Below are 14,635 nucleotides of genomic sequence, written 5' to 3'. Positions count from 1 at the left end.
GAAAATAACCCTTGTATTTATGCAAATTCTGAAGTGGCGTGTGATGATGGAAACAAAACAGAGCTGGACCGCAGCCAAGGCATGGCACTGGCGGGGCCTCTCAGCTGCTCGCCTCCCGATTCTTCGGAGGAAGCAGCTGTAGAGAAATGAAAATACAGAAGCCCCCGCGCCCGCCCGCCCGCGCATGCATTCCAGCACCCGTCACCTCGGAGGCGGCAGGACGTGGGCTCTGGACCCGGCTCTGCGGCAGCCGCTGCCCGGAACACCCTGTCGTCCCCCACAAGCCTCCCTGTCCCGCGCTCCCGATTCCCCTTTCAGGAATTTACAAACATTTTCCGCAGATCAATATCTGTATTGATTATTCATTGTGTGCGAGTCGTGTGTCTTTGGTGATCCAACCTGGCAGAGTGAGCAGCCAAAGGCTGCTGCAGTTGCACACAAAAAAATCCACAGAAGGCGAGAGGGACCCAGACCTCGCCGGGCTTACCGCTGCCAGCCACGGAGACGGATGGAGAGGAAGGAAGAAAGAAAATGGGGAAGTCGGAAGGAGGAATGAGGGAACGAGGGAGCCAAGGAGAGAAAGCAAGAGCAGGAAAACAAAGTCACCGCTGGAGAACTGGTGCCGGGGCATGCTGGCAGCCTGGAGAAATTTCCAGCCTTGTGCTCGCCGTTCTGCACGCAGATGTGGTGGACTTAATGCTCTGGGAGCAAAAAGTGACTCACAGTTTTGGTATCTGCTACGTAAGAGCATTGGGGGGATTCCTTGGCTGGCTGACAGAAAAGGAAGAAAGCAGCAGCAGAGGTACAAAACGATTCCTTCCTCCTGCCTTCCTGGGAATGCGGCTCATCCGGGCTGGCTGGAGCAGCTCCCTGCTCTCTTATGATATGCAAAAGGAGAATAATTAAAAGCGCCAGCATCACTCGCAAAGTGAGTAAACACAAAGCCTTTCAAAACATGCTCTTCAGCTAATGAGAAGCTGTAATTTCTTATACTTAAAGGCAAAAAAGACACTGATGAGACTCAGTGGAGTGTGTGTGCATGCGCGCCTGCCTGTGTGTGCATGTGTTTGTAGATACGAGAGAATCGGTTAATTGTTGATGATGTTTAGAAAAGGGATTATGAGAAAAGACACTGAAATGATGACAGGAAACATCTTGGATCAGAGCCAAAGAAATAAAATAATCAAGGACAATCAAGCCTGCGGCTCCGGAAAGCGCCGACTGCTCTGCCGGGGACTTGGAAGGAATTTCCCCGTGCTGCTGAGCTGCAGCTGGAATACGTGCTTGGCACCAGGAGGGAGAACTGCAAGAAGCAGTTTGCTTAGAGCATGAAACAACAGAAGGCAGAACTATGGAGCTGTGCTATAATTCAGAGGTTAAACAGCTTTGTCTGCTTCTATCTCGGACGGAGTCTCATTTTTACCCACATCTGACCTGGTCTCTGAAAATGCAACTTCTGAAGCCCTCTGAATGCAAGCAGAAGCTGACGATTCTCCATATGCCTTTCCAGAACTGCTGTGACATTACAAAAACAAAGAAAAGGGAGCTTGAGGAATTAAGTTCTCTTGTGGCTGCAGGATCTGCTGGACCTTACCATGTGAACTGACTCTGGAAACAATTCCTTCCTTAATTCTGGAAATTGGAAACCACTTACGCCAGGTGGGGGATTGCAACTCCCTGCCTCCAAGCTCACAGGAAAAGCAACAATCATCTGCAATAACAGGAGCAAGCTTTACTTCTCACCTGGGCATATGATAGCTGCCCTAAACGAATGGATTGTAATGTTTTCTTTCTCTTGGGCTGAGGTTGGGTGGGGAGAGAGGACACAGGGAATTTTAAGCCTCCTGGTGACTGTTACATTGTATGTGAGCTACAAAAATGCCATCCCTTTGCTCTGGATGATAAACTTCATCTTGCTTTGTTATTACTGAATTCTGGTGCATTACGTTCTGGGCTTCTCCAGCAACAGAAACACAGGGTCTATTAAAGTGGGAATCTTTGGGGACAAGGAGGCAGAGAAATGAGCCAATCATACATGACTTTTCCACATTTCCTATTTTTCAGCATCTGCAGGAAGCTTTTCGGATGGTACGTACGCGTGTGCACCATGGAGGGCAGGAGGGGAGGAGAGGGGAGAGGGTGTGCAAGAGGGAGAGAGCGCATGGCAGCAGAGCCGCTGGGTTTGGGTGTGTGTGTGATCGCTGCGGTGCGGTCGGGGCTCCATGCAGCCACCCCTTCCCGGCGCCGCGCTCTGCGCAGACCTGATCTGAATGTTAAATGTGAGAGGCTGCATTAGCATACTAACCAAGCCGTGTCAACCCCAGGCAATCAGCAAATGGCCATCTCCTCACTACCACCGGTGCGGTGGAGCCTGCCAGAGCTGTAACCGCGTCCTTTGTCAGATTGCCTGCTATGCCTGCATTTGCCTTTTGTTTTCCAATCAGACTCCAGATGTTCATGAACAAGAATGAAAGGCAGAGATGCAAAACCTACAATGAAAACAAATGATACGTTTAAACGGTGTTCAGGCTGAAAGGTGGGGTCTTGAGGTGCTGGGGCCAGAAGAGACGAAAATCCTGCAGGCTGCACAACGCCCAGAAACACACAGCGTCCCCTCCAGTGCCAGGGCTCACGTGAGAGCGCTCCGTGCCGGCGGTCTGCGTCAGGATGCTGCAGCGTTGGCTGTGCAGAGACTCAAAGAGATGCCAGTAATTGGCCAGAAGAGAAGCCTTAATTGTCCCTGCTCTGGCTGCTGTTAATGTTATAATTACTACTATCACTACTAATGAACTTTAATTAGAAAAAAGCCGCAGTGCCTGCAAGCACCAACTTCTAAAATCCTTTGAGTCCCCATCCAGCATCCTTTGCCCCTGTGAGCAGGGCTGGCTGTGATGTGGGGCTGTGGGTGTGGGGTGGGGCAGTGGGTGCTCACACGGCTTCCTCTGGCATGGCGCTGGTTACACAAACAGCTGTACAGATGTTGAGCTGTCACACGGTTCAGGAGAATAAAGCAATTTAACCCAAGCATGGCCTTTTTATCAGCATCTATCAAACAAGGGAAGTTTTGAAATAACCTCTACTGCATATGTCTGTTTTTTTTTTAAGGGTATGTGTGGGCGCTTTACACGCCACGAAGGCATATGTCAGCAGCATTTTTATGTGAATATGAATGTGGAAAGGAGGAGTCTGTGATCAAGCCCAGATCTCCCCGGGTAGTCTGAGCACACATCAGCCTGAGCCCTACTGCCCTCTGCTCTGGAAGGTCAGGAACTGTGGCACAGCCCAGGGACACTCTCCCCATTGCTCACCTCTAACTGTAGGAACCCAATCCCAGCACCACTGAAAATGTGCTGCAGCCACAGGAATTTCCTGAGCTCTGGAAACCTGTGCAATACATACTACTGGGAAGCAGGAATGTTAACATGGAGAAAGGAAAATGTATTTCAGACTCCTTTGTTATTTTTCCCATATTCCTAGTGCAGGCTGGATGATAAAGGCAAAGCCGCTTAGGCTGTGTGGCTAACGAGCTACCTCCACTAATTTCAGTGGAGTCATGCTGGTTTACACCAGTCAAGAGCCCACAGCCTGAATGTTTTGAAGACAGACAACTTAAAGATGTTATCTGTTGAAGAAGTTGAAAGAAAACCTCTCATTACCTGCCACATGCCTGTATCTCCCAGTAAGGGAAACAATAAGAGAATCAGCTAGTGTCTAAGGAAACCTCTCTAATTTATGCATGGTAGGGACATCAATGTAGTTTCATCTGCATTGACAAGTAGAAAAACACATCGAAACCATTAAATATCTTCAAAACCTATCCTCATCCACAGCAAATCCTTACAATTAAACTTTTAACTGTAAACACTGCAAACAGCGATGAAACACTTGCTGCTTACCATGGGTCCTACTGCTGGACGACTTATGCTGTGGGACCAAAGAGTTCTGGAGCCACTGGAATAAAATCCGACTTTCACTGTAGTTTCTGAAAGAGCCTCTGCGCCCATTAAAGGAAGATCGTATGAGAACTGTCTGTCATATGCCAGCACATCACCCAGATGATGAGCTGCAAGTATGTTCCCACTCTATTTTCAGTACTGAAATAAAATACAGGGAAGCTACCATATAAAACACATTACAGTCTTACGCCAGAAGATCAAGACGTACTTAAACTGAAGAACAATCCTCAGAAAATATTAGCAAATAGACAGGATATGGCTTTGGGGAGCAGGATCTTATTTGTGACGCTCCCTAAGGATGTTTCTCTCACACCCCATTTCAGAGCCAACTTTAGGCCAAACGTGCCGAGCCCAGAAACAAACAAGGATTTCCCAACCTTTTTCTTGCTGTCAGTAAAACCCACAGTGTGCTTTGCTGCCTGATTGCACAACAGAGCTGCCTCACTCAAAGAGAAAGCTGCAGCACAGACGTTATTCGCCCTCTGATATGGAAGCATGAATTTCTCTGGATGCGGTGGTTGCCATGGCCACGAACCAAACCAGCCCAGCCGCGGTGAAGCGCTGCCGGGCAGCCCCTGTCCTCTCACCAGGCAGGGATGCTGTTTGTGCTCTGATTTTCCCGAGATGCCGCCCAACAAGAAGTGCTCTGAGCACACCAGGAGCGGTGCCCAGCAGCAACACCGCGTGCTCAGAGCGGGACCTGACAGGCCTGCCCTGGGCTGAGCAGCGCCCTGGAAGCAGAAGGACTCCTGCCGAGCCCTGCTCTGAGGCCAGGCTCCCTGCTGCCCCGTGGGATGCAGGAGGTGATGCGGGAGGGCGTGAACCTCAAGTTCTGCTTCCACTGAAACGTGGCAGTGCTCCTCCCTCCTCCACTTCTTACTGCTTACTGAAGAACAGGTGGCCAATAAGCAGATAAATGCAATAATAAAAGTCTACAACAAATAGAGCAGCAATATAAATAGCAGTTTTTTCACCACTGTACATTGAAATCAAAGGCTTCAGTTCCAAGACCAAGACTCTATCAGATCCAAAGAGAAAAATTACAACAACATGCAGAAGTGAAGGTAAAAAAGGCTTACTCAGCTCAGACACAGCCCGGTCTTCACAGAACCAGAACTGCTGGTTTTCCTGAAGCTGGTCAGGGGTTTGGGCCTCTTCTTGAGGCAAGCGAGCGTCCAAATCTCTCAGCATTTGCCCAAATAAAGCAGCGCCTGCCTGTGCCGACCAGTTCTACCATTTTCAAGTGTTACAATTCAACTAAACAAAATCCAGCTCTTGAACAGACATTTGGAAATGCTTTTTGTCCCTCAAGGCTTTCTCTTTCCCAAACTCCAGCCCGACTGCTAAGTGTGACTGGAGCTCAGAAATATTTCCTACTAACAGAAACCACTACATTGGTATCATCCTTAATGCAGCACTGTTTTGCTTAAACTGAAATCACACCCGAGGACAGTCACATCGTGAGAATCAAAGTTTCTAAAAGTTAAAACAAAGCTAAGAACGGTGGATGTGACGAGAACGGATACGTGCCCTGGTTTCCAGCAACTCTGTCATTTCTACACATTTGCCCTGCGAATTATTCAGATACAATATTTTGATTACCAGTGACACCACGGGCACAGCTACCTGCTGGCCCTGTGTGCACACCCGCGTGCCATAAATTCAACAGGCTTCCAGCACACTCCCCCTCGCAGTGAAGTGCTGCCCATCTCACCCTTACGGCTTGCTTCTCACCACGTCTATTTACAGATGCTCAAACCAACCACCCACAGGGACCCAGCCTGGTCACTGGCTGCCCTCAATCTGCTCCACTCATACACCGCCCTCCTGTCCCACCCTCTCCCAGCCCAACCCTCCCAGGGCACAGCCATGTGCCAGGGTTGTGGGCCCCTCCACACCTCCCCGCCTCCTCTGCCACAGTCATTAATGAAAACTGTAACAGATGGGTCCCAAAATTTATTCCATTTGTAGATGTTGGATGTTTTTAAAGAATACAACAATTTACAATACAGCAAGATTAGTAATGACACGATAGCATATAAATGGCACAAACAACCACACAGCGTAATCTCCCTGAAATGTTTGAAACATTCTGCATTTCAGCCTCTTTTATCTTTCTCTCCCATCTCTCACCTTCTGCCTGCTTGTCTGTACTTTCTCTGTTTCATCAATCTTTCCTTCTCATTCTCAGATCAAAGTCGAGAATATTCGTTCAAACTCAAGAAAGCTGGGTTTGCAGTGTTAATATTCCTCACTCCAATCTCTGGATTCAGTTTACAAAATCTGAAGACCATCACACACCACACACAAAAGATACAAACGTTTGAAAAGGTTCCTGACTAAAGAGGAAAAAGTAGATGCTGTACTTGGGATCTTCTGAGTCAGTAAGGACACAAAGAGAACGCACATCTTTGCCCATCACAGAATTTCCCAGGGCTTCAATTTAATTTGTAAAGCTGATGATTCTCAAGAAATTGAAGCGTGCACTTATGTTGTAAACAAAATACTCCCAACAGATAAAAACATACGAAGAAAGCAAGAGAGAAAGCTTCCTTAAGGAATAAAAAAGTAAATCAAGAAAAGAATCCAAACCCAAACTCACACCTTTCATTTCTCAATCTAGACAGAAGATACTGATGGGCGTTGTGTGAATCCTACCATTAATCTTTCTACTGCTATCAATATTACACAAACACAGCTTTGGTATTACAGAGTATCCCAGCTTTTATGAATGACTCTATAATTATTCAAGACACACAGATATATTAAAATCAGGTACTTCACAGTGACTCGGTGAATTCTACTTACATAAAAAATCATTTTGAAAGACATTACAACATTTGGACAATGGGTACATCTTCAGTGCCAAATCTAATGGGGAAAGTAGAGAGACTACTTCCAGACGAGCCAGAAGAGAAGGTTGGTTTTTAACTCTGTTTCTTCTGCCAGCACATCATTTACTGTAAGTGTTGGAAACTGAATACTTAAGATCTGAAACAGATCACTGGAATATGATTTACTTTCAGCAATCCACACGCAATATGAAACAAGCCAGAAATCTTATTTTCTCATCTTTCCTTATGCCTGTTTGATTAGAGCAGAAATTCAATGGACAGCTTACTTGCTAAGAAGATTAAGCCAAGGACACTGATCATTTGGCCTGTCCTTTAATGACAGAAACTAAGAGTTAGGGCCAAGACAAATAATTAACCAATGGAGTCCCTAAGCCCACACAGAGCTATAACCTGACAAGGCATTGGCTTGAAGACACCCAGAAAAAAACCAGCACGTTATGGATGGTCTTGTTCAAAAAACACCTTTTCATTCATCTCACTAGACAGAAAACAAGAGGAGCTAAGAGTACCACCCAGCAAACCACATGCTAGGAAATACCTCATGTAGATGGCATTTATCAAAAAACAGTCATTTAAGAAATGACTGCCATTTGAGAAATACAGCCATTTAAGAAAGAGCAAGCAAATATTGCTGCTTACTGGAATGGCAGAGGATAAAAGACACAAAGAACTCTAAAATCTGTTTGAGACAGCAGCACGGTTGCATTACATGTAATCACATCTCTTTTAATCCACGTTATTTATGTTACACCTCCCAGGAGGGTTACCAACACCAAAATCACTTCTCCAAGGCTTAAGAAAATGAGGTCATAGAAGATCTCCCTACCTCAGTATGGAAATGTGAAGATAATGTACCAAGATCCAGCACCAGTGAGTGGGGATGGAGTGGTGTTTCCTACTCAGCCTGGAAATATTTGGTACAAATTCTCCAGATCAGCACCTGCCAACAAAAGAATATGAAGTACATGAGGAATCCAGAAGACTTTTGAATATTGCACAAAAGAACCAAAAACTGATCATAGTTAGAGGGAATAATATTCTTAATTTGTGGTCAGCTCAAATTCAGTCCCAACTCTTTCCAAACCTTCCAACTCCTGCATCTGCAAGCTGACGTACAGCACGTTTATATGACAGATCCATTTTGCTACAGAGCTGCACTTCCCAGTGCACTCTCCCACTGTCTGCCTTCACACGGAGAAGATTGCACCAACAGGTGGCTTTGCCAGTGAACAGCCTGCAAGTTTGTCAGTGTCACGGCCTCACTCTGACTCGTCTATCAGCAAAGACAGAAGTTCTGCAGTCTCACTTTTCTGCCTAACCACTGCAGCCCAGCACTGCTTCCATGTAATAAGCAGGGGAGTGGATGCACAAGGAACAAAACCAAATACAATGGAGAGGTAGAACACAGACAGAAGGAAGCTACTGGAAATAAAAGTTACCTTCTGAAAAATGGAAGTTTGTTGCTTCTGAACAGTGAAAATGGAACGGCACATAAATCTAGCAAGTGAAATGTAGAACCATGATAAGGCAAGGCAAGGATCCTGAAGAACAATTGCTAGAGGTAGGAGAGCTAATGAAAACTTCGCAAACACAAAAGCAGGAAGCCTGTCAGTCACCTGGCACAGCTGATGGATGATCGAGGCGCAAAGGGAGGAATTAAGAAAGATAAGGACACAGCAGCAAAATTAAATTAATTCTTTGCACTGCAGTTTGCTGCGAAGGAGGTCGGGAAGGTTGGCACACCGGAGTGGCACATCACCAACAGCAGACCGTCCTCCCGAAAGAGTTTTAAAACAGCTCAAATATGAAACGCCAAATTTTCTTTCCTTCTTTGTGTCAGAGAATTGGAAGGTGACAAACCTTTACAAGAAGTTTTAGGACCAACCACGAGAGCTGTAAAAAAGAACAGTCTGATCTTCAGAAGGGGCAAAACGGTAGGAAACAGTGGGGTCTGAATGAGCACATGGGTACACACGGTGCTCTGGGAGAGCCCCAAAGCTGAGGCTCCTGCACATGGATTCATGTTCTCCCAGAGAGACGGGCTCAGACGGGATTTGGTCGGACACCATGGAGGCAGATCTTCTACAGGCTTTTCCAGCACTTAAGAACTTAAGGAAACTAAACTGTCATGGAGCACGGGATTAAATGTTCCTGAAAATTCCTGATAAAAAGATAGAGAAAAAAGGGGATGAACAAAACATAGCAAGGGAGAGGAACAGAAGACTCTGCACTGTTGCAGCACACTCATAAACATGCCAGAAACAGAAGACAGTGAGGTGAAACACAGATAATGCAGCTAACACACGGTTTTTCAGGAAAGTCACATCTAAAACTATCAGAGAAGAGCTCCTGAACAACTCCCAGAAATCGGTGACTGGGAGATAAGATGCAGGCGTGCAGCCCCGATTAAACAGGAACTTGATTCCCAGTCCAAGGAAAGCTTTCACTTGCTGCAGTAAAGGAGATGGGTCAGGGAACAGCAATACTGGCACCACTGGGGTAAAGGGAGAGGGAAGGTGAAGCCCTACGCCTGCACGTCTGTTTTTCTGCACATAGAACAGCATCCCCGATCCTTAGGGGATCCTTTGAGGAACAGCAGAGAAAGCTCAGGCTTCTCATTTTGGCCATGTAACAGGATTAATTACTGGGACTCTGGCAGGTATGTGGGGGATAGATTCCCTCAGTCACTGCCGCTGTGCTGGAGATGAGAGAACAGCCCCATCGCTGCCTCCAGATTAGTTACAGGAGAATACATTACTCCGTCCTCCGGCAGATTAGATGAAAGAAGCAGCATTCCTTTCCCTGCAGGCTCTGCCACACATGGGAGAACCCCCCCTTCTCTGGCTGACGGCAGGGCGGGCAGCACATCCCTCCTGCCTTCGGGAATCACTCCCTGGAGTGGGGTGCCAGCAGCAGGAACCCCCCAGCAGCCCGGGGCTGGGCAGGGGCCGCCAGGGGTGCTCTGAGCAGGTGTGGCTGGGCCAGCGCTGGGTGGCCCTGGGACCTCTCGCATCCTTTGGGGGAGACAGCGGGGGCAGACGGGGAGGTGACCCTGACCCCCCTACACAGCTGTGGGTTTGCAGGAAGGGGCTCCGGTGGGACCGGGGCTGCTCCCTGCACACAGAACTGCCCGCTGCCCCCCAGGGTTCAGGCTGCACGCAGGAGCTCGTGCCCAGCCCTGACGTGACACGGGCCGGGCTGCAGGCCCAGGCCTCTCTCCACGCGGCACACAGCAGCGGGCGGATGGCGGTTGCCCGGGCACCTGCCCAGGGCCGGCAGCAATGCGGGCAGCCCCCGCTCCGTGCGGGTACGGCTCCAGCAGCGCCTGCTCATGCTTTGTCCCGCCGCGTGCCCACACACTGGGCTGCTTGTGTTCAGCTGATGGCAATTAGCAGCATGCTAAGTGTCGTGTGCCTTGCGCTAATTCGGGCGGACGGGCATGTCGCACCCTGCCAAGAGTTACAGCCACCATGGGCCACGTGAGCCCCGAGGCACCCAGCACTGGCGGGCCCCACGCAGCGCCCAGGGGCAGGCGGACGTGTGGCCTGTCTGTAGGTCGCCACCCCTCCTGGCCTGCAGTGCCCAACCATAACATTACGGAAAATTCACTAAGTGGAGGATGCTGAAAACGGAGAGGAGCTCAGCATGCTGCAGGAACAGAGTGGGGAGCGGCCCATGGCTGTGCCCCAGGGCAAGGGGTACACTGCCCTGCACAGCTCTGCCCACACTGCCACGGATGGCAACTGCTGGGGGAAAGCCACCCACCAGTACAGCATCTCAATGGGACATCTAATTACTACACCTAATTATGACAAGACTGAGAGCTGCGGGTGCTCAGTCTGGAGAGGAGAAGCCCTGGGAGGCCTCGCTGTAGCTCTCCAGTGCCTAAAGGGGCTGGAACCCCAGTAGGAGGCAGCTCAGGTACGTATGAGGGCTGCACGGGCTTTAAGGTCCCTTCCAACCCAAACTATATTTCAGTTTTCTTGTTTCTAATCCCAGTCTGCATCTCTTACTGTGCACAGTCAATGGGGCCTGGCCCAGGGGGTGGGCTGGGTGTGCAGCTGACTTCAAGCAGCGGGCATTTGATCTGTAATTGTTTTTCAATGACTGTATCTTTTCCATGTTATTGCTTTACATGACTAGATTTTGTACAATATCAAAAATCAATGAAAATGCATGAAAAAATGTTCTTCCTCCCCTTCAGAACCTCAATAGCCTTGTTTGGATGCCAGCACTGCTGCTGTACACCTGCATCCCCCAGCTGCAGGTTACCTGCTGCCACCCAGCCCAGCCCACTGCAATGCTTCTTGCTTGTTTCCTTAGGTACATGAAAACCCAGGCAGAATAAAGGTGGGGAAAAACAAACAAACAAACAAAAAAAACATTACTACCGACGATCAGCTCCAGATTAGGATTGGGATATAGATGCTATATCAGGTAAAGAGCGTGATGAGCTGAGGCTAGGGTAGCTACTTAAAGAGATTAAGGGATTCACTACAGTGTAATTGAAAGGACCAGCAGCCTCACTGTGGCCATCAATAACTGAAGGAGAAGGAGCCCAGCCCCAAGCACAGAACCAGCCGGGGTGGTGGAGTCGGGACGGGGACACACTGGGCTGCACTGTGCAGCCACACACGGCCCCTGTGCAGCATCCACCAACCCCACAGCCGCAGGGCTCTGGGTGCACAGATGGGACACAGCTCATGATTGCGGTTTGGCAGCTGACCGCAAGGCTGGAGCCTGAAGAAGTGCCCTGTACTGAACAGAAATATTCCCGAAACTAAACTAGGAAATATTTGGTGTGATCAGAATATTTTGTTTGATGCAAGAAATTATTTAATTTCAGCTTGATTTTCAAGTGAAAGAAAAAAAAAAACCAAAAAACCATTTTTTCCTAAATTTCTAATATGCTTTGTTCAACTGTCAATTTACTGCAGTTTTACCAGCTGATTAAAACTGTTTTTCTGAAACATCTGCGGGTATTTCTCCGGTCTCTGTGGGATCAGGTACCCACACTGCCCCAGAGGCAGCGCAGCTCCCACCCATGGGGAGAGGTGTCCTCCCATGGAACAGAGCTTAACGGCCATCAGTGCTTCAGGACAGCTGCCGTGGACGCCTGCCCAAGCTCAGGTGCACCACTGATGGAAGCCCAGCCCCGCCACTGCCCTGCAGGAGCTTTCTGCAGCGCAGCACTACCGGACAGCACGGCTGTACCACTGTGCATGTTTTGCCACAGCCTCTTCTGGTATCAACCCACACACGTCCTCCAGAGCTAACATAATTTTGTCACTTTGGACCACTGATAGGTCAGGCTCCACAGTTTGGAATTCTTCAAGAATTGAAGTCTTACCTAAACATATCACTTAACTTTCCTACGGTAAAATAATGACTTTTGAATAACTCTATAATCTTTTCTCAAGTGCCTATTATTGTACTGTCACAGTCCCACTCGCCCTCCAACAGCCCAGTCAAAGCAACAGACACGAAGGTAAACACAACTGGAAAGGACGGAGTGCCAGCGGCCCCTTTCCCAGCTCCACAACTTGTTTTTCCAAGCAGCCAGCTGCTCTGAAGACAGGCCATACTAATTGTGGGACAGTTTGTGTGTTCTTACATGACAATATTTTTCAGTCAAAGCAATGCATAAATTATTTATTCATCTGTATTTGCATTTAAATAGTTGAAAAATGTCCAAATTAACTGCTTTGAAAATTGTTCCAAAATTCCCCCCTAGGCTGTGACCTTGTGGCCAAGTTTAATCTCAAAGCAAATTGAAAGAAGGGTTTTGAGCTAAAACGTCAAATGGCTCTGAATGTGTTTTGCTTCAGAGAACTGACTTATTCTTCCGCAAGCTCAGCTACCCACACACCTTGAAGACTCAAGTTTGGTTCGCAAACATGACCATTTTATCAGCTCTTTCACCTGACGCAGTGCGGTGGGATCCCTGACGCTGCTGCTTCTGGACTCACCCAGTAACGCACGAAGCTCAGCCTTCCCTTTACAAAATGTTTCTAATTCTCACAGTTATGCTGAGAAGAATTACATGTTCAAAACTGGGATCCAAACAAAAGTAGGAACCCCATCAGTTGTACTGATCGGTACGGGTGTCAGAGCTGATGCTGTGGAGCTCAGCTCACAGCCACGTGGTGCCTTTCTACTCCCAGCACTGAGGGCAGAGCCCAGTGCTGATGTCTCGGTGCTGACCCAGCTGCCCAACACCACCGGAACCACATGGGGAAGCAGTGGGAGTGCTGTGCATTGCGCGACGGCCGCTCCCTTTATGTGCTTCTAAGGGCTGTGATTCTCCAACACATCCCATAGAAAAAATACCCCAGGTCCTCCCCTTCACAAACATGGCAATTTATATAGAAGAAAACCGATTTTCTAACAAATGCAAAAAATTAAAATAGAAATCAAAAAAAGCAGATCAGGCATTGCAGCTACCTGTAAATAAGGAACCGTTCAAAAATGGAAGATGCAAAAAAACATTAAATGCCAGCCAGGAATGCTCCCCAGTGCCGGGCCCTGGGCAGGAGTGCCGCACAGCCCCAGCCCCTCCCCGGGGGTGTGCTGACCCCCACGGCCCCACAGTGCCCACTTTGGAGGGAGGCACCACCTCCCCATCCCCAGAGTGCTGCCCTCCTGCCCCCCTCCCCCCGCAAAGTCCCACAGTGCTCTCATTTCTCTATTCCCAAATTCCCGTATGTCTCCCACCCTCCCAGCTCCCCACAGCCACACATTGGCTCGCAGACTGTATGCATCTTTACATCAACAGCAGCAGCAGCAGCAGGGGTATTGCTGTACAAAAGCAGGCACCAAGAGCCAAGATTATGTCTTCGGTATCTTGCAGGCTCATGCAGCGCATATATATCTTCTGTAAATAACCCGGCGTTTTCACATGGATTATTTAGACTTTCTGATGAAACTGCAGAAATGTCAATGCGGAGCGCGAGCGCCCAATCAGGCAGCAGCTCGCTGACCCCTGCCCTCCTCTTCTTCTGCGTGACTGCTATTATCTTCAAGGGGAAAAGCCCTCCTTCTCTCTTGTTATACCCTTTTTATGATCTAGGATTCAGTTAATAATGACCCCGTGTTACATAAAACAGATACATTAATGTCACCGAGTCCCAAAAGTACTGAATCAAGCTGACTCCTTCAGAAAGGAAGAAAGTGATGAATACGGGCGAGGGAAGCCTTAATAAGAGCGCAGATCCGAAAGATGGGAAGGGGCTCCACCAGATCGCTTTCTCATTCCCATTTGAAATGGGATATTTAAAGGGCCACACAGCTAAGAAAGATCAGAGCGGCAGCGAGATGGCTGTGAGCGTGCCATCAAAGACAGCAGATCACACCCGGGGTTCTGGGCGGTGCTGGAGGGCTGCGGCCCCTCACACCGCTGCTAATGGGGATGGCTGCTGGGGGCCGGGCCCCCTCCTCCATCTCACAGCAGCAGTGCAGCTCCGGCCATGTCCCCGCTATAGCACGGCCTGGGATCAGCCGGGCAGAGGAGCGGCCGCTCCCGACCCGTGCACATGGCCAGGGCTGTTCTCATGGAGCTGGAGCAGATGCGACAACTAAAAACAACACCAGGCATTGTTAATAGCTGAGAAATCCTAAAAAAGAACAATAATCTCTAATCAGAGGTATGAAGATATTTAGCAGCAAAACTATTAATATCCAAAAGCTTCAGATCTTGAAAAGAAAGTGCAGGACAGCCTGTAAAGGCCATCTGCTATAGGACTTAGTGCAGAACAGCGCTGTGATCACACAGTGGCATCAGCAGTGCTCAGACTCGCGGTACACAGCTGAGCATCAAAGAACTGC

At 48.6% G+C, this 14,635-nt stretch overlaps 1 protein-coding gene and 1 long non-coding RNA gene across 5 annotated transcripts in view; one reads left to right on the top strand and one right to left on the bottom strand.

Moving 5' to 3' along the window:
* The window catches only part of ZFHX3 (zinc finger homeobox 3), a 511,657-nt gene that overhangs the window by 207,890 nt on the left and 289,132 nt on the right, over positions 1-14,635 (bottom strand). For all 4 annotated transcript variants that reach the window (XM_040707006.2, XM_046899383.1, XM_046899384.1 and 1 more), the window contains exon 4: positions 7,638-7,751. The gene's annotated coding sequence lies outside the window, so the exon portion shown is untranslated. The remainder of the gene's footprint in view (positions 1-7,637; positions 7,752-14,635) is intronic.
* On the top strand, positions 185-3,073 carry LOC121111703. The gene is made up of 2 exons (XR_005863007.2): positions 185-2,088; positions 2,445-3,073. It is a non-coding gene; the product is annotated as an uncharacterized LOC121111703 (long non-coding RNA).

This window comes from Gallus gallus, chromosome 11 (genome assembly GCF_016699485.2).
Source record: "Gallus gallus isolate bGalGal1 chromosome 11, bGalGal1.mat.broiler.GRCg7b, whole genome shotgun sequence".
Classification (NCBI taxonomy): domain Eukaryota; kingdom Metazoa; phylum Chordata; class Aves; order Galliformes; family Phasianidae; genus Gallus; species Gallus gallus.
The sequence above is the reverse complement of the archived record's forward strand: the minus strand, read 5'-3'. Positions and strand labels throughout refer to the sequence as shown.